This window comes from Triticum urartu, chromosome 2 (assembly GCF_003073215.2).
Source record: "Triticum urartu cultivar G1812 chromosome 2, Tu2.1, whole genome shotgun sequence".
NCBI lineage: Eukaryota > Viridiplantae > Streptophyta > Magnoliopsida > Poales > Poaceae > Triticum > Triticum urartu.
The window spans coordinates 36,746,537-36,767,302 of record NC_053023.1 but is presented as its reverse complement, the minus strand read 5'-3'; the positions used below and the strand labels follow the sequence as shown (position 1 = coordinate 36,767,302).

Genomic DNA, 20,766 nt, shown 5'->3' with positions numbered 1-20,766 from the left:
TACTTTTGCAGGAACATCGTTAACAGGAAGGTTACCCATGATGACATCTGACGAGTCCTCTGCCTGAGCTGCATTCATCAAGTTGACCTTGGCGTGCTTGGGGTTATACTTGACCACTGCATTGCTAGCAGATCTCAAAGGAGGAGGAGGAAAGCGCCTCTGATTGAAGCATTTGTTGGCATAGTGACCCTTCTGCTGACACTTGTTGCACGTGACCTCCAAGAGTGGACGGTGATACGGAGCACTTGATCTTGGAGCTTGAGACGAAGTCTTGTTCTGAAAGCCTGGGTTGGGTGGGTGGGAAGATCCATTGCCACCTTTGCTCTTCTGCTGATAAGGCTGACGGAACAGAGGAGGAGGAAGCTAATACTTTTGCTGCTTAGAAACCACTTGAGTTGAAGAAGAAGAAGAAGTCACATCTCTGACTCGCTTCTTGGAAGCATCGCACTTCAGTTGAGCAGTCTCTTGCTTCATTGCCATATTGTAGAACTCATCGTACTTCTTCGGCTCAAAAAGGACGAGAGCTAGTTGGAGATCTTCTCTGAGGCCACCCCTGAACTGATAAATCATGCTCTTCTCGTCAGGGACGTCCTACTTGGCGAAACAAGCGAGCCTCTGGAACAGAATGTTATACTGGTACACAGACGAGCTGCCTTGCTTCAGGTTGCGGAATTCCTCACGCTTGCTTTCAACAACACTCTGAGGAATGTGATGATCTCTGATGTCTTGACGGAATTCATCCCAGGTAATCACACGGCCTCCTCTGGAATCTTTGTATTGCTGAAACCATTCTGCAGCTTGGTCTTTGAGTTGGAAGGAGGCAAACTTGACAAAGTCCTTAGGCCTGACGTTACTGCACTCGAAATGCTTGCATATATCCACGAGCCAATCATCAGCGTCTGAGGCCTTGACACAGTTGCTGAAGGTCTTTGGCTGGTTAGCGAGGAACTGGTTGAGTGTAGCAAACTGATTCTGATTGTTGCCATGGCCTTGGTTGCGCTCTTGCAGAATTTGCATGATCAGCTGCGTGTTTGCATTGGTAGCGGCCATCACAACTTGCCATGCCTCCGGAGGTGGAGGTGGTGGCGGCGGATCCTGATTCTGATTCTGACCCTTAGCAGGAGCCATCCTGAAGAGGGTGACATCCGTTAGCATCTTGACAGACAAATATTTAAGCTGAATCAAATGGATTGAAATTGCAACTTATAGTCTTCACATCCGAACAAAATAAATGAATGCATTCCAATTGAAATGGTCACATATCCATAAATTGAGAAGCCACTTAGATAGAGGTAGAAGAATAAAACAACATGGTACGGACAAGAACAAATACTTGGTGAGGATTACCCAATCCCAAACCAAATATCCGCAGAAGAAGAACTAGAGCTACATGAATTCCCACCTATGAAACTCCCGAACCTTTCCGGTTATGCAATCAGGTGTTGGGGATACAGGGGAAGCATAATATCTCACCCAAAGCTAGCAAATCCTACATCCAGCTATATCCATCCTTCAACACATAACCAGGAAAACTTCAGAAATCATTTACCTCAACCTTCGAAAAGCATCCGTTATACAAGTTATGGCAATACTCCCGAACTCCCGCCCCAGTACTGGGTGGCGTCGAGGTTATCTCACCAACAATTGCATAAAAGAGATTTTTGATGTCGGCGAAACTCAGGTATTCCAGAATCTTAACGATAAAATTGTGACAACAACACCTCGGAGCTCAACTCCCCGGGAGACTGCCACAACCCCTAAATGTTAGGAGGCACCAAGAACAATGTTCTCGTCACAAAACCATCGGAACGATTCCAAGATACCCGCGTGATCCTAAATTTTTTTTAGTGAAATTTGAGAAGAGAAGAGTCAAAACTCTATGTCAGGATGCCTCCCAGAGCGAAGAAGGGACTGAGGAGTAACAAGAAGTCCTACTCTCCGATATATATAATCCTAAATGACTCAAAACATTTTTCTAGACTCAACAGCGCCAACGATTCGATCAAGCAGGGGGCTCCTAAGGTCGGGGAAGGCTCTGATTACCAACTTGTAACGCCCTCGATGCGGCTATATCTCCCACGTGTCGAAGCACGACTTAGAGGCATAACCGCATTGAAAGCAATGTCGCAAGTGAGGTAATCTTCACAACAACCCATGTAAATAAATAAAGGGGAGAGGTACATAGTTGGCTTACACTCGCCACATCACACAAATACATAAATAAGTCATTACATTCATCCAATACACTCAAGGTCCGACTATGGAACCAAAATGAAGATAAACCCCAAATGCAACATAGTCCCCGATCGCCCCAACTGGGCACCACTACTGATCATATGGGAAAGACACATAGTAACGACGAGAGTCTTCATCGAACTCCCACTTGAGCTCGGCCATATCATCTGCAGCGGTATCATCGGTCCCTGCATCTGGTTTTGGAAGTAATCTGTGAGTCACGGGGACTCAGCAATCTCGCACCCTCGCGATCAAGACTATTTAAGCTTATAGGTAAGGTAAAGGTATGATGTGGAGCTGCAGCAAGCGACTAGCATATATGGTGGCTAACATATTCGCAAAAGAGAGCGAGAAGAGAAGGCAAAGGCACGAGCGACAAACTATGATCAAGAAGTGATCCTAGAACAACCTACGTCAAGCATTACTCCAACACCGTGTTCACCTCCCGGACTCTGCCGAGAAGAGACCATCACGGTTACACACGCGGTTGGTTCATTTTAATTAAGTTAAGTTTCAGGTTATCTACAACCGGACATTAACAAATTCCCATCTGCCCATAACCGCGGGCACGGCTGTCGAAAGTTCAAATTCCTGCAGGGGAGTCCCAACTTAGCCCATCACAAGCTCTCATGGTCAACGAAGGATATTCCTTCTCCCAAGACATTCCGATCAGACTCGGCATCCCGGTTACAAGACATCCTTGACAATGGTAAAACAAGTCCAGCAACACCGCCCGAATGTGCTGACAAATCCTGATAGGAGCTGCACATATCTCGTTCTCAGGGCACACTCAGATGAGACATCCTACGAGTAAAACCAACCCTCAAGTTGCCCCGAGGTGGCCCCGTAGTCTACTCGGTCGGGCCAACACTCAGAGGAGCACTGACCCAGGGGGGTTTAAATAAAGATGACCCTTGGGCTCCGGAAACCCAAGGGAAAAAGAGGCTAGGTGGAAAATGGTAAAACCAATGTTGGGCATTGCTGGAGGAGTTTTATTCAAGGCGAACTGTCAAGGGGTTCCCATTATAACCCAACCGTGTGAGGAACGCAAAATCCGGGAACATAACACCGATATGACGGAAACTAGGGCGGCAAGAGTGGAACAAAACACCAGGCATAAGGCCAAGCCTTCCACCCTTTACCAAGTATATAGGTGCATTAAGATAAACAAGATAATATGGTGATATCCCAACAATAAACATGTTCCAACAAGGAACGATCTCCAATCTTCACCTGCAACTAGCAACGCTATAAGAGGGGCTGAGCAAAGCGGTAACATAGCCAAACAACGGTTTGCTAGGACATGGTGGGTTAGAGGTTTGACATAGCAATATGGGAGGCATGATAAGCAAGTGCTAGGTATCGTAGCATAGGCATAGCAAAAGAGCGAGCATCTAGCAAGCAAAGATAGAAGTGATTTCGAGGGTATGGTCATCTTGCCGCCAAAGTTCTCAGAGTTGCCTTGATCCTCGAGAGTGTACTCAACGGGCTCCTCGTTCACGTACTCGTCTCCCGGCTCTACCCAAGCAAGAACAACAAGCAAAAGGAACACAATCAACCACGTGCAATGCTCAATCAACATGATGCAAACATGGTATGATATGCGGGATGCGATATGTGATGCATATGCAAGATTTGGCAAGGAATGATTGAACCTGGCCTCATCTTGGAAATCCAAGAGTGCCACTGGAAAGGTGAGGTTATTTCGGTTGAAATCGATATAAAGATCACCAGAATCGGATGCACGGTTTGGAAATGGCAAGCAAAACAAATATGGCACCGGTCTGCGAATAACAGCAAGTAGCCATCTAAATGCATCAAGATAAATAAGCTACATCACTCAAACAAGACAACAAAATATATGGCAGGTATCCTCTCATGATGCTTGACAAAAGATAAACACTGAGCTACGGCTAATTCAATCATTAACAGGTTCAAACAAGCATGGCAAAAGTGCAAAATACAACAGGTTTCAGACTTGGTGAAATTAACAGCATGTCAGGAATTTATCATCAGGAAGCAATCTTTAGAGCATGAAAACTACATGCTACAGGAACATATCATGGCAAAGCAAGGCATGGCATGAAGCTACTCAAAGCATATAACAAAAATACCTTAGTGACCATGAGCCAAAAGGGATCATAATATAATTGCAAGCATGTGAACATAGCAAAAACATAAACAGATTCAGACTTAGTGAAAAACTGGAGCATGGCAAAACAGATAACGAGTAGGCATGTTTACGAGCTTGATGCACTCACTACGAGGCATTGCATGACAAGCTAAGTATACACCCAGCAAATAGACATGGCATAGAAGCTAGACATGGCAATAACAACAACATAGCATGCACGGATCAACAACAATAAGCTTTGCAAAAACGCTAAACATGTCAACAATCTGCCAGGAACATTTTATAGCAAAATTAGAGCTCGATTGACTCAAGCTAGGGTGCTCCATAATTGCAAACAAAGACATGGATGGATAGAGCACAACATTATCTACAAAACATCCTTACTGATCATGCTCAAAAGAGGCACGGATCACTAGGAAACAACATGAACATATGGCATAAAAATAATGACAGGGCAAGGACTTAGTGAAATTCTAAGTCCCTGAAATCAGCATCATTGAGTAAGCTACTTTGCATGCTTGTGCTAGTCACCACAAAGATCACAAAAATACATGGCATACACCCCTGTAAAGATAACATGGCATTCTACAAAACACATGTAGAGCTCAGGATCATAGCATGCACACATTAATCATGGCAAAAATGACAAAAGTGCATTTGCTGAAACAGATCTGAAATAATCCTCACATAGCCCTCTTCCAACAGCATTTCGGGCATTAAGATGAGCTCAAATGGAAATGATGCAATGAGATGAAATGATGTACTCGTCGAGGCGAACATTTTGATATGCTACACGCACGAATCGAAGCTACGATGAGGAAGTTATGGCATGAGTAAGAATGCAAAATAATATGCAAAATAGGAGCGAAGTCAACCCTAAAAAACAGATCTCAGATCTGAGGCGCGGAAGTCGAGGTTCGTCGCCGTTGCACTGTTCACCGGAGTCGGACGTCGCCGGACTTGGAGCCACCGGAGCGGGGAGGGGATGGATCCGGCGTGGAGGTGGCCGGCGTCGGGCGCGGCAGATGCGGCGGAGGGCGGCGAGACGGCGGGCGTCGAAGGGCGGCGGTCGCCGGTGAGGGGCGGCCGCGGCGGAGGTCGCTGGGGACGGGGTCGGGCGCGCCGTCGACGGAGAGGAAGGCGGCGGGGATCAGGCGCAGGCGCGGGGCGGGCGGCCCGGTTCGACGGCGAGGAGGGCCCGCCCTAGGCCGGGACGGGCCGCGACGGCGGTGGAGGCGCGGTGCGCCACGTGTCGCCCGTCGGTTGGCGGCAGGGTTCGTCCGGCACGGGCGAACGTTGTCCGGCGGCGGCGCGAGCGGATTTTAGGGTTAGGGGGGAGAGGAGACCCAGGATTTTCGGGAGAGGATCTATATAGAGAGGTAGGGGGAGCTAGGAAGCTCCAAATGAGATGCGGTTTTCGGACACGCGATCGGGATCAAACGCTCTAGATGATGGAGGAGGTTTAGGTGGGTTTTGGGCCACTTTGGAGGGGTGTTGGGCTGCAACACACACGAGGCCTTTTCGGTCCCTCGGTTAACCGTTGGAGTATCAAACGAAGTCCAAATGGCACGAAACTTGACAGGCGGTCTACAGGTAGTAAACCAAGGCCCCATGACAAGTCTCGGTCCAATCCGAAAATGTTTAGCACCCACACACGAAAAGAGGTAGAAAGGACCACCGGAGGACATAGGAGCGCCGGAATGCAAAATGGACAACGGGAAAAATGCTCGGATGCATGAGACGAACACGTATGCAAATGCAATGCACATGATGACATGATATGAGATGCATGACAAAGACAAAACAACACAGAGACAATAACCCAACAACGAGGAAATAGAATAACTTAGGGTCGGAAACGGCAAGAGTTGGGATACATATAAGGTAAATTACATCTGGGGTGTTACACCTTCCTAGCGAAGTTATTGAAGATCTTTTGGACCTGCGATTTATCAAGAAAGAACACCCACATAAATCTTGAAAAAAATCATCAACTATAACTAGACCAAATGAGTTACCACCGAGACTCTTGTAGGCATTGGGACCAAAGAGATCCATATGGAGTAGCTCGAGCGGTCTTCTCGTGGTCATAATGTTCTTCACGGGGTGACTTCCTCCAACTTGTTTTCCTGCTTGACAAGCACTACAAAGTCTATCCTTGTCAAATTCCAAGGATATGATCACCTTTAATAATCTTATCAAGATTCTGCATGCCCACATGACCTAACCCTCTATGCCACAACCAGCCTTTCGAGGATTTAGCAATTAGGCAAGTTCTAGGTTGAGCCTTTCTAGTGAAATCAACAATATACAGATCACCTCTATGTGTACCGGCAAAGACCATTTTATGATTATCTCTACGAAACACTTGGCAATCTACTTCAGTAAATAGGACATTGAAACCAAAGTCAGCAAGTCTAGATGGAAAGTAAATTGTAGCCAAGAGATTCAACGAGCATGACATTTTGTATGGAGCTATCATGTGAGATGGCCACCTTACCAAGGCCAACCACCTTACCCTTTGAGTTGTCACAAAAAGTGACATACGTTCGAGGGCCGTCGTTTTCAGCAAGCTCACGAAACATATCTTTGTCTCCGGTCATATGATCGGTACATCCACTATCAAGGACCCATTCCTTTCCTCCAGCCATGTAGCCGCGAAGATTAGCCATAAGACCAAAGTGTCTCATTACATCATCAAGATCATAGTCACTATCATCATCCTCATCATAGCAACGACGCCAGAAATCCTTCTTGCTACCTCTTGAGCACTGCGTTGGTTTTCCCTTGAAGAGGAAAGGGTGATGCAGTAAAGCAGCGTAAGTATTTCCCTCAGTTTTTGAGAACTAAGGTATCAATCTAGTAGGAGATCACGCTCAAGTCCCATGCACCTACACAAACAAATAAGAACCTCGCAACCAATGCGATAAAGGGGTTGTCAAGCCCTTCTCGGTCACTTACGAGAGTGAGATCTGATAGATATGATAAGATAATATTTTTGGTATTTTTATGATAAAGAGAAATAAAGATGCAAACTAAAATAAAAGGTAAAGGAAATAAATAAGTATTGGAAGATTAATATGATAGAAGATAGACCCGGGGGCCATAGGTTTCACTAGTGGCTTCTCTCAAGAGCATAAGTATTACGGTGGGTAAACGAATTACTGTCAAGCAATTGATAGAATTGAGCATAGTTATGAGAATATCTAGGTATGATCATGTATATAGGCATCACGCCCGAGACAAGTAGACCGAAACGATTCTGCATCTACTACTATTACTCCACACATCGATCGCTATCCAGCATGCATCTAGAGTATTAAGTTCATAATAACATAGTAATGCTTTAAGGAAGATGACATGATGTAGAGGGATAAACTCATGCAATATGATGTAAACCCCATCTTTTTATCCTCGATGGCAACAATACAATACGTATCGGTTCCCTTTCTGTCACTGGGATCGAACACCGCAAGATTGAACCCAAATCTAAGCACATCTCCCATTGCAAGAAAGATCAATCTAGTAGGCCAAACCAAAATGATAATTCAAAGAGACTTGCAAAGATAAACCAATCATACATAAAAGGATTCAGAGGAGAATCAAATATTGTTCATAGATAAACTTGATCATAAACCCACAATTCATCGGATCTCGACAAACACACCGCAAAAGAAGATTACATCGAATAGATCTCCAAGAGAATCGAGGAGAACTTTGTCTTGAGATCCAAAGAGAGACAAGAAGCCATCTAGCTAATAACTATGGACCCGTAGGTCTGAAGTAAACTACTCACACATCATCGGAGAGGCCATGGAGTTGATGTAGAGGCCCTCCGTGATCAATGCCCCCTCCGATGGAGCTCCGGAAAAGGCCCCGAGATGGGATCTCTCGAGTACAGAAGGTTGCGGTGGTGGAATTAGTTTTTCGTGGTGCTCCTGGATGTCTGGGGGGTACGTGGATATATATAAGAGGAAGAAGTACGTCGGTAGAGCAACGGAGGGCCCACGAGGATGGAGGGCGCGCCCAGGGGGTAGGCGCGCCCCTTGCCTCGTGCCTTACTCCCTTGTTTCTTGACAGCCACTCCAAGTCTCATGGATCACGTTTGTTGAGAAAATCACGTTCCCGAAGGTTTCATTCTGTTTGGACTCCGTTTGATATTCCTTTTCTTCGAAACCCTAAAATAGGCAAAAAATGCAATTTGGGCTGGGCCTCCAGTTAGTAGGTTAGTCCCAAAAATGATATAAAAGTGTAAAACAAAGCCCATTAACATACCAAATATATAATATAATAGCATGGAGCAATCAAAAATTATAGATACGTTGGAGACGTATCAAGCATCCCCAAGCTTAATTCCTACTCGTCCTCGAGTAGGTAAATGATAAAAGAAGAATTTTTGATGTGGAATGCTTCCTAACATATTTCTCAATGTAATTTTTCTTTATTGTGGCATGAATGTTTAGATCCATAAGATTCAAGATAAAAGTTTAATATTGACATAAAAATAATAATACTTCAAGCATACTAACTAAGCAATCATGTCTTCTCAAAATAACATGGCCAAAGAAAGTTATCCCTACAAAATCATATACTCTGGCTATGCTCTATCTTCACCACACGAAATATTTAAATCATGCACAACCCCGATGATAATCCAAGCAATTGTTTCATACTTTTGATGTTCTCAAACTTTTTCAATCTTCACACAATATATGAGCGTGAGCCATGGATATAGCACTACGGCGGAATAGAATGCTGGTTGTGGAGAAGACAAAAAGGAGAAGATAGTCTCACATCGACTAGGCGTATCAACGGGCTATGGAGATGCCCATTAATAGATATCAATGTGAGTGAGTAGGGATTGCCATGCAACGGATGCACTAGAGCAATAAGTATATGAAAGCTCAACAAAAGAAACTAAGTGGGTGTGCATCCAACTTGCTTGCTCACGAAGACCTAGGGCATTTTGAGGAAGCCCATCATTGGAATATACAAGCCAAGTTCTATAATGAAAAATTCCCACTAGTATATGAAAGTGATATCATAGGACACTCTCTATATGAAGAACATGGTGCTACTTTGAAGCACAAGTGTGGAAAAAGGATAGTAACATTGTCCCTTCTCTCTTTTTCTCTCATTTTTTTATTTGGGCCTTCTTTCTTCTTTTATGGCCTTTCTCTTTTTTTCTTTTTTTTCTTTTCGTCCGGAGTCTCATCCCGACTTGTGGGGGAATCATAGTCTCCATCATCCTTTCCTCACTTGGGACAATGCTCTAATAATGATGGTCATCACACTTTATTTACTTACAACTCAAGAATTACAACTCAATACTTAGAACAAAATATGACTCTATGTGAATGCCTCTGGCGGTGTACCAGGATGTGCAATGATGCATGAGTGACATGTATGAAGAATTATGAACGGTGGCTTTGCCACAAATACGATGTCAACTACATGATCATGCAAACAATATGACAATGATGAAGCGTGTCATAATAACGGAACGATGGAAAGTTGCATGGCAATATATCTCGGAATGGCTATGGAAATGCCATAATAGGTAGGTATGGTTCCTGTTTTGAGGAAGGTATATGGTGGGTTTATGGTACCGGCAAAAGTTGCGCGATACTAGAGAGGCTAGCAATGGTGGAAGGGTGAGAGTGCGTACAATCCATGGACTCAACATTAGTCATAAAGAACTCACATACTTATTGCAAGAATCTATTAGTTATCGAAACAAAGTATTACGCGCATGCTCCTAGGGAGATAGATTGGTAGGAGCTCGTCCCCGACCGCCACACATAAGGAAGACAATCAATAAATAAATCATGCTCTGACTTCATCACATAACGGTTCACCATAGATGCATGCTATGGGAATCACAAACTTCAACACAAGTATTTCTCAAATTCACAACTACTCAACTAGCATGACTCTAATATCACCATCTCCATATCTCAAAACAATTATCAAGTATCAAACTTCTCATAGTATTCAATGCACTTATATGAAAGTTTTTATTATTGCCATGTTGTTCTAAAGGACTCTCAAAATAATATAAGTGAAGCATGAGAGAACAATAGTTTCTATAAAACAAATCCACCACCGTGCTCTAAAAGATATAAGTGAAGCACTAGAGCAAAAACTATATAGCTCAAAAGATATAAGTGAAGCAGATAGAGTATTCTAATAAATTTCAAATCATGTGAGTCTCTCTCGAATGGTGTGTACAGCAAGGATTATTGTGGTAAACTAAAAATCAAAGACTCAAATCATACAAGACGCTCCAAGCAAAACAAATATCATGTGGTGAATAAAAATATAGCTCCAAGTAAAGTTACCGATAGACGAAGACGAAAGAGGGGATTCCTTCTGGGGCATCCCCAAGCTTAGGATTTTTGGTGTCATTGAATTTTACCTTGGGATGCCATGGTCATCCCCAAGCTTAGGCTCTTTGCACTCTTTGTTCCATAATCCATCAAATATTTACCCAAAACTTGAAAACTTCACAACACAAAACTCAAAATAGAAAATCTCGTGAGCTCCGTTAGCGAAAGAAAACAAAAGACTACTTCAAGCTACTGTAATGAAATCATTATTTATTTATATTGGTGTTAAACCTACTGTATTCCAACTTCTATATGGTTTATAAACTCTTTTACTAGCCATAGATTCATCAAAATAAGCAAACGAATATGTCAAAAACAGAACAGTCTGTAGTAGTCTGTAGCTAACGCAAGTTCTGGAACCCCAAAAATTCTAAAATAAATTGCTGGACGTGAGGAATTTATCTATTAATCATCTTCAAAAAATAATTAACTAAATATCACCTTCCAAATAAAAATGGCAGCGATTCTCGTGAGCGCTAACGTTTCTGTTTTTTACAGCAAGATCAAAAAGACTTTCCCCAAGTCTTCCCAACAGTTCTACTTGGTACAAACACTAATTAAACACAAAAAACATAACCAAAACAGAGGCTATATAAATTATTTATTACTAAACAGGAGCAAAAAGCAAGGAATAAAAATAAAATTGGGTTTCCTCCCAACAAGCGCTATCGTTTAACGCCCCTAGCTAGGCATAAAAGCGAAGATAGATCTAGGTATTGCCATCTTTGGTTTTAGGGAAGAAAATAGCAAACTTATTATCTATGGCATTAATATTTCTATTTTGATAAAGTGCATGATTGTTAATGGTATAAGAAAGATTAATCATTTTACGGAAATTTGCATCTAAGCTAGCTTTCATCTCTTTGATAGATTCGTTTTGGTAGGAGAGCAACAGAGATGTGGATTCAACCCTCTCATTCATGGGGTGCCCAAATATGGTTTTCATCTTTTCATAAGTATCTACGGCATCCCCTTCAAGAAAACCTTCTTCAAAAATAGAATCTAGGACATGCTTAAACGAAGAAGGTAGGGCAACATAAAAGCTCTTTAAGTAAATTTCAATTTGGTATTGGGGCACATAGCTGGCCCGGATCCTTAATAGTCTATCCCAAGCATCTTTCAAAGATTCATCGAGTAAATAACGAAAAATTCCGGAATCATCTTTGTCAAAATTATTAAGATTCTCATTGATAACTTCGGTAGGTCTTTCCATAGCATCATTTTTTATGAGTTTAGAGAGAATAGAAGGATTGTCAAAAGTACTAAAACTCAGGAGAGAACCACCAACCCTTTTTGATTCCGACATGGCGAAAGAAAGGAGAGTGGAAAAGAGATGGCGAATAAAACGGCAAGGGTGAAGTGGGGGCGAGGAAAACAAGAGGCAAATGGCAAATAATGTAATGCGAAGGATAAGAGTTTGTGATGGGTACTTGGTATATTTTGACTTGGTAATGACGCTAGAAATGACTCGTTGTGGGAGTCAAATCTTGACTTTACTTGGCGTGAATATCCCCGGCAATGGCGCTAGAAATCCTTCTTGCTACCTCTTGAGCACTGCGTTGGTTTTCCCTTGAAGAGGAAAGGGTGATGCAGTAAAGCAGCGTAAGTATTTCCCTCAGTTTTTGAGAACCAAGGTATCAATCCAGTAGGAGATCACGCTCAAGTCCCATGCACCTACACAAACAAATAAGAACCTCGCAACCAATGCGATAAAGGGGTTGGCAAGCCCTTCTCGGTCACTTATGAGAGTGAGATCTGATAGATATGATAAGATAATATTTTTGGTATTTTTATGATAAAGAGAAATAAAGATGCAAAGTAAAATAAAAGGCAAAGGAAATAACTAAGTATTGGAAGATTAATATGATCGAAGATAGACCCAGGGGCCATAGGTTTCACTAGTGGCTTCTCTCAAGAGCATAAGTATTACGGTGGGTAAACGAATTACTGTTGAGCAATTGATAGAATTGAGCATAGTTATGATAATATCTAGGTATGATCATGTATATAGGCATCACGTCCGAGACAAGTAGATCGAAATGATTCTGCATCTACTACTATTACTACACACATCGACCGCTATCTAGCATGCATCTAGAGTATTAAATTCATAAGAACAGAGTGATGCTTTAAGGAAGATGACATGATGTAGAGGGATAAACTCATGAAATATGATATAAACCCCATCTTTTTATCCTCGATGGCAGCAATACAATACGTATCGGTTCCCTTTCTGTCACTGGGATCGAACACCGCAAGATTGAAACCAAAGCTAAGAACTTCTCCCATTGCAAGAAAGATCAATCTAGTAGGCCAAACCAAACTAATAATTCAAAGAGACTTCCAAAGATAAACCAATCATACATAAAAGAATTCAGAGGAGAATGAAATATTGTTCATAGATAATCTGGATCATAAACCCACAATTCATCGGATCTCGACAAACACACCGCAAAAGAAGATTACATCGAATAGATCTCCAAGAAAATCGAGGAGCACTTTGTATTGAGATCCAAAGAGAGAGAAGAAGCCATCTAGCTAATAACTATGGACCCATAGGTCTGAAGTAAACTACTCACACATCACCAGAGAGGCCATGGAGTTGATGTAGAGGCCCTCCGTGATCAATGCCGCCTTCGGTGGAGCTCCGGAAAAGGCCCCGAGATGGGATCTCTCGAGTACAGAAGGTTGCGGCGGTGGAATCAGGTTTTCCTGGTGCTCCTGGATGTTTGGGGGGTACGTGGATATATATATAGGAGGAAGAAGTACGTCGGTGGAGCAACAGAGGGCCCACGAGGGTGGAGGGCGCGCCTAGAGGGGTAGGCGCACCCCCCCTGCCTCGTGACTTCCTCCCTTGTTTCTTGACAGCCACTCCAAGTCTCCTAGATCATGTTTGTTGAGAAAATCACGTTCCCGAAGGTCTCATTCCGTTTGGACGCCGTTTGATATTCCTTTTCTTCGAAACCCTAAAATAGGCAAAAAACAGCAATTTGGGCTGGGCCTCCGGTTAGTAGGTTAGTCCCAAAAATGATATAAAAGTGTAAAATAAAGCCCATTAACATCCAAAATAGATAATATAATAGCATGGAGCAATCAAAAATTATAGATATGTTGGAGACGTATCAGCATGTTCTGATGGAGGGGTATATATAGCCTCCACACAAAATCTAACCGTTACACACAATTGACCAAACTCGATGGGACCGAATCAGAAAATTCGGTCAGACCGGTTCAGTTCATAATGTGACCGTTAGGCTTTTCAGTGGGACCGACATGATCTACTCGGTGGGACCGATGTGCTTGGGTTAGGGTAAAACCTCATCTCGGTTTGACCGATTACACAAACTCGATGGGACCAATTTGGGAAGTGAAACTGAGAGTTGGCCAAGCAAACTTGGTGGGACCGATTGCATATCTCGGTGAGACCAAGATTATTGCAATAGGCAACAGAGAGTTTGCAAGCCCATCTCAGTGAGACCGAGATTCCACGGGTTTGACCGAATTGATTAGGGTTTGTGGCAATGGCTGTGTCAAGAGAAATCGGTGGCGCCGGATGAAAGATTTCGGTGGGGCCAAGTTTGACTTTTGGTTTGGGACATATGTGGATATGAGAAAGTGGTTGATGGCTTTGGAGGATATCACTAAGCACTTTGAGCAAGAAACCCATTAAGCAACACCTCATCCCCTTTTAATAGTATTGGCTTTCCTATGGACTCAATGTGATCTTGGATCACTAAAGGTAAAATGCAGAGTCTTGAGCTTTTGAGCTTGAGCCAATCCTTTGTCCTTAGCATCTTGAAGGGGTTCCACATCCTCTTGTCCATGCCACTCCATCTGTTGAACTTGTCTGAAATATACTAGGTGAAAACATTAGTCCAACAAGAGATATGTTGACATTAATTACCAAAACCACCCAGGGAGCACTTGTGCTTTCAGCACGACAATGGTTGCAACCTGGCGAGCGGACAACAAAGCTGAAACCAACATTTGTTTTTGCTACAACTAACCAAAGCCAAAGCTTGAACCGTAGTTAGTTTTTGCTTCAACCAATAAGTGAGTTGGAACCACATCTGGTTTTTGCTACAACTCATCGCCTTTTTGCTACAATCGGCGGCTATGTATTTTTGTGGCCAGTGACGACAAATGGATGCAACCGGGAGATCAGGAAGCTGCAACCGTGTTGCGAAAAAGCTATGACCGGTAACAAAAAAAGCTTTGGTGGGCGGACTGACATGATGCATCCAACGGCAGTGAACTTTTGGCCGGCGACGGTAGGAGGCCGCGGCTTCAACCTACAACCAATGAGATGCAACCGGCAGATGTAAATTATACAACCGTACATGTATGAAGCTACATCCACATTAGCCAGAGCTGCAACTCCGTTTGGGGGATGGTGCAAACCGTTGTTTTTTGCTGCAACTGTCATCGTTTTTCCTACAACATTTCAAAGGCATTGACTGGTGCCGTTGTTCGTGAATCCTGTGCAGCGAGCGTAGATGGCCAAGGCGGTGGTGGTGCATCGAGTGTTGCAACCATGGAGCTTTGACGATGTGAGTTGCAACCTGATGGCGACGGGGGTTTGCAACCTGTTGGCGGCAGAGCTTCAACCAGAATTGACCACCTGTCGTCCACCGAATGTCGTTCGCCATGGAAGCTGGAAACCGCTCGAATCGCCTGATTAGGCAGAGTGGGTTGGCTCCTAATCCCCATGGGTGGCCTTTTTAATGAATAGCCCCACAAACTGATGGCTCCTAACCGGATGTTGGAAGCGAGTCATGTAAAATTACAACGCAAGGGGAAATCTTATGTTGGTAGGGCGAGCAGTGGGGTGCCATAGAGACATCGGAAAATTCTGGCTCGCTCGGTGGACCGGCATGAAAATTACTTATACTTCACCCACTGATTATTTTCAATGTGAGTCCCACCACAACTTAATTAAAAATTCAGTTTAATGAAAATTTAAATTCAAAGTAATACAACCAAATGTTAATATAGATTACATGGAGCTCTTAGGAGTTGTTTGGTTACGAAGATTTTGCTAAACTAGTTTCCTCTAAATGTGCTTATGGTTATAACCAAACTAAAACCATGTTTGGTTAGCATACCAGATTTGAGGATAAGCAAAAATTAGTTTTCATAAACCTGGAAAAGTGGGTTTATGGAAAAACGACGATTCAACGTTTTTCTATACACCGATTCAGCGTATCCATATTTTGAAGCCTCGTGCTTGACGAGACTTCCTCGAGACCTCGACGATGCCATCCTCACCTCCACCAACCACCACGGTCAGATTATACACCAGGTCAAACACGCTCATACCATCGCCGTTGGTTGTCGCTCGCCGGCTAAGCTACAACACTCTAGTCAGGCACCATGGGAGTGCAGGCGACAGAGCCGGGAGTCGGTGGCGGAGGGAGCTCACCAGAGAGGGTTTCTCCTGCAATTGAGGGGCTGGGCAGTTAGCTAGGTTGAATAGATGGTGCACATAGGAGGACTTGATGAAAGAGCCGCCGTGGTGTCCGTGGTGGAGGCGTGGAGATACTCGCCGAGGTTGGAGGAGAAGGCCGAGAAAAGGAAAAAATGGGTGCTCAGGATAGTTGATTGGCAGTGGAAGGACGTCCATGGTGAAAGCGTGGACCTACTCGCCGGGGTTGGAAGAGCGGCGACGCTTGTGGCCAAGCAGAGCAGCCATGCACGGCAGGTGCTCGACACGGTGTCTCGAGGACGGGGGCGAGGGGAGAAAGGGGAGCTGCACGGTGGCGCAAGAGTAAAGCAGCAGGCAGGGCAGCGCTGCCGCAGCGGCCATGTCCATCCGTTAGCTTGTTTGGCGCTGGGAGCAACTCCTATTGCGCGGCTGGCCATGTCGTTCATGGCATGTTGTGAGAGAAAAAGGGGCGGGAGCTGGCTTGAGAATTGATTGGATGAGGACGATAGCATGGTCGAAGGGACTTCCAAACAAAGAATTTATTAAACTTGTTTTTACCATTTTCTTATCCAATCAAGATTTTCTATATGCTTATTCCTAACCGAATTGTTAACAAAACTGGTTTTCTAAAAAATCTATTTAAAGCATGTTTTACTAAAACTAGACACTTACAGTTTTTATCCAAACAACCACTTATAATAGATATATGTAACAACTCAGCCTCTGATATAAGCATATTATTTGGATTAATAGTGACTAGTGGTAATAAAATCTCTACGTAATAAGTTTATCATGTGTACTCGAATTTATAGAAATACGATATGCTCGAGATTTGGAGGAGTGAAACGGTTTTTAGTTATAATATCTCTAATATAATTTATATCAAACTTTTATACTTTCGTATAAAACATTTTATTATGTCCAATTCAAAATATATATGCTACATAATTAATGATTATTATCTTTTTAGTTAGTGTAATAGACCAAGTATTGTGTTTTTTGTTATACAATTGTAGTGTGTATCATTACAAAAAGTACATTTGAACTGTGATAAATATAAATTGTATTTTGTAGTAAAATTCACTTGAATAATTGTCAATAGTCACATAAAGTATATAGCATGAATGTTTATGTATATTTTAATATTTTTAAACATCATTGTAGAGACCTGCAAAGCATATGGTGAAACAAATATCTTAATAATGATTTTCTAGTGTAAGATTAGTAGGCATATTTCTATAAAATTCTAGTGTATAAGTTGAGTCGTTTGTATTGTTTTTCATTGTTTTGGTCAAACATGTCCTTAAGTAACCATGAGTTCAATAATAATTGAACACCTGCTCTCTAAATTTTATTCAACTACCACTTATAGAAATCATCAATGAACATAAAAATATCATGGCTTCTGCTACTTATGTATCTACTAGTTAGCGTGCACGTGCAACACACGTCTCAACCAAAGCAGCACATGAAATTCATGTGTATTGAATTATGTAGTGTCGATAATCCTTGCCTCTCTAAAGGTGAAGTTCAATGCAAACCCCATATTTTACCTTCTGAGGATGTATGTGAGGTTGGGGTAGACCAAAAAGAAATCATAATCCAAGAAGAAATTGCAATCATATAGTAAAGATTTCATAATGTCTGATTTATTCTGTGAACTTGGAAGGACTTATAATACATACTAGATGATACTCCGCGCGTTGCTGCGGAAGTATGAGCAAACAATTATGTGTGGAGATGTGGATTTAGTTAAGCAAATGGGAAGAGATAAACCTGACCAAACAGAAATACATGTCTCAATCAAGATAATCATGTGTTATATAGAACCAAACTCAATGAATAATTCTTGGAAAAAACATTAGTCCCTAATGGGCGAAAAAGAATACAATTATTTAGATTGCAAGAACATGATTATTGTGTCTGTATGTAAGGCTGGATGTTTGGTGAAAATAGGTAAGCAAGCTTGTAATTTGAGGTCGCCCTGGCCTCACCTCCGAAAGGTAGCAAGATAAATAAAAGGGACAATTGCATTTTTACCCCTAGTTGGTTCCTACACACGGGTTTTGCCCTTACTTTTCGAGCTTGCTCAGTTTTGCCCTTACTTTTTCCATCGAGGTCTGATACGTCTCCAACGTATCTATAATTTTTGATTGCTCCATACTATTATATTATCTGTTTTGGATGTTAATGAGCTTTATTTTACACTTCTATATCATTTTTGGGACTAACCTATTAACCGGAGGCCCAGCCCAAATTGGTGTTTTTTGCCTATTTCAGTGTTTCACAGAAAAGGAATATCAAATGAAGTCCAAACGGAATGAAACCTTCGGAAACGTGATTTTCTCAACAAACGTGATCCAGGAGACTTGGAGTGGGCGTCAAGAAACAATCAAGGAGGCCACGAGGCAGGGGGCGCGCCTACCCCCCTGGGCGCGCCCTCCACCATCGTGGGGCCCTTGTTGCTCCTCCGATCTACTTCTTCCTCCTATATAAGTCCACGTACCCCGCAAACATCCAGGAGCACCACAAAAACCTAATTCCACTGCTGCAACCTTCTGTACCTGAGAGATCCCATCTTGGGGCCTTTTTCGGAGCTCTGCTGGAGGGGGCATTGATCACAGAGGGCCTCTACATCAACTCCATGGCCTCTCTGGTGATGTGTGAGTAGTTTACTTCAGACCTTCAGGTCCATAGCTAGTAGCTAGATGGCTTCTTCTCTCTCTTTGGATCTCAATACAAAGTTCTCCTCGATTCTCTTGGAGATCTATTCAATGTAATCTTCTTTTGTGGTGTGTTTGTCGAGATCCGATGAATTGTGGGTTTATGATCCAGATTATCTATGAACAATATTTGATTCTTCTCTGAAAATTCTTTTATGTATGATTTGTTTATCTTTGCAAGTCTCTTCGAATTATCAATTTGGTTTGGCCTACTAGATTTATCTTTCTTGCAATGGGAGAAGTGCTTAGCTTTGGGTTCAATCTTGCAGTGCCTGATCCCAATGACAGTAGGGGAAACGACATGTATTGTATTGTTGCCATCGAGGATAAAAATATGAGGTTTATATCATATTGCATGAGTTTATCCCTCTACATCATGTCATCTTGCTTAAGGCGTTACTCTGTTCTTATGAACTTAATACTCTAGATGCATGCTGGATAGCGGTTGATGTGTGGAGTAATAGTAGTAGATGCAGAATTGTTTCGGTCTACTTGTCATGGACGTGATGCCTATATACATGATCATGCCTGGATATTCTCATAATTATTCGCTTTTCTATCAATTGCTCGACAGTAATTTGTTTACCCACCGTAATACTTATGCTCTCTTGAGAGAAGCCACTAGTGAAACCTATGGCCCCTAGGTCTATTTTCCATCACACAAGTTTCCAGTCTATTTTATTTTGCAATATTTACTTTCAATCTATATCATAAAAATACCAGAAGTATTTATCTTATTATTATTATCTCTATCAGATATCACTCTTGCAAGTGGCCGTGAAGGGATTGACAACCCCTTTATCGCGTTGGTCGCGAGGTTCTTATTTGTTTGTGTAGGTACGAGGTGACTCGCGCGTGGTCTCCTACTGGATTGATACCTTGGTTCTCAAAAACTGAGGGAAATACTTACACTGCTTTACTGCATCACCCTTTCCTCTTCAAGGGAAAACCAACGCAGTGCTCAAGAGGTAGCAAGGTCCCTCGAATGCCCTTTGACCGTTTGACCAAAACTTTGAAAATTCATAACTAATTCATATGAACTCAGAAAAATGCAAATAAGATATCAAAATGTTCAGATAAACATTACCTTTATGTGCATATCATTTGCATTCAGGAAAAAAGCACCCTTTAAAATACCTTAGGTAATTCATGTTATTAACATTGTTAAAAATAAAAAGGGTATAAACAATATTTTTTTCATGAATGAAAATTACATGCAATGTAGGTGATGTTTTCTGAAGATCCTGTTATCTTACTTGCATTTTTCTGTGTTCGTATCAACTTGTTATGAAGTTTACAAATAATGGTCAAAGTCGTTAGAACATTCTAATAAGATGATATGAACTCAGAAAAATACAAATAAGATATCTGGATGTTCAGAAAACATCACCTACATTTACCTCAGCGAGACAGGAGGGGCTGGGTGCAGAGCTCGGGTATAAGAGGGAGGGGTGAGCTCACGTTGAAAGGCATCTGTGCGCTTGGGGCAATGACGCAGCTAGTGAGGTAATACCGAGGCGCGTCAATTGCTGGTTGAAAACTATTTCCAAACCCCCTCTTTGGCCCTCCCTTTGTGATGGGCCATTGAGAATTTCTAAAAGGGCTCCCTCTCCTTCGGACGAGGGTAAAGCCCTACAATACTCGAATTCAAATCCTTTTTAGCTACCAATTTTGTTCTTACTCTGGCAGTTCCCTGGCCTGGTGTGTCGACCAGCTTTGATGAGTTTGTGGCTGGCTGGTCTTCTTCTTTCAATGTAACCACAATAGTTCATCTGCTGTTCTAAGGAAAAAGAGTCTTGACACAACTATTCATACTATGCGGAGATTGTGACGGCAAATACTGGAGCACCTTATTAGCAC

The 20,766-nt window shown here is 42.5% G+C and overlaps 1 pseudogene; it reads left to right on the top strand.

Annotated features, from left to right (window-relative positions):
• Positions 1-20,377: 20,377 nt before the first annotated feature.
• On the top strand, positions 20,378-20,538 carry LOC125541978 (annotated as a pseudogene).
• Positions 20,539-20,766: the final 228 nt, after the last annotated feature.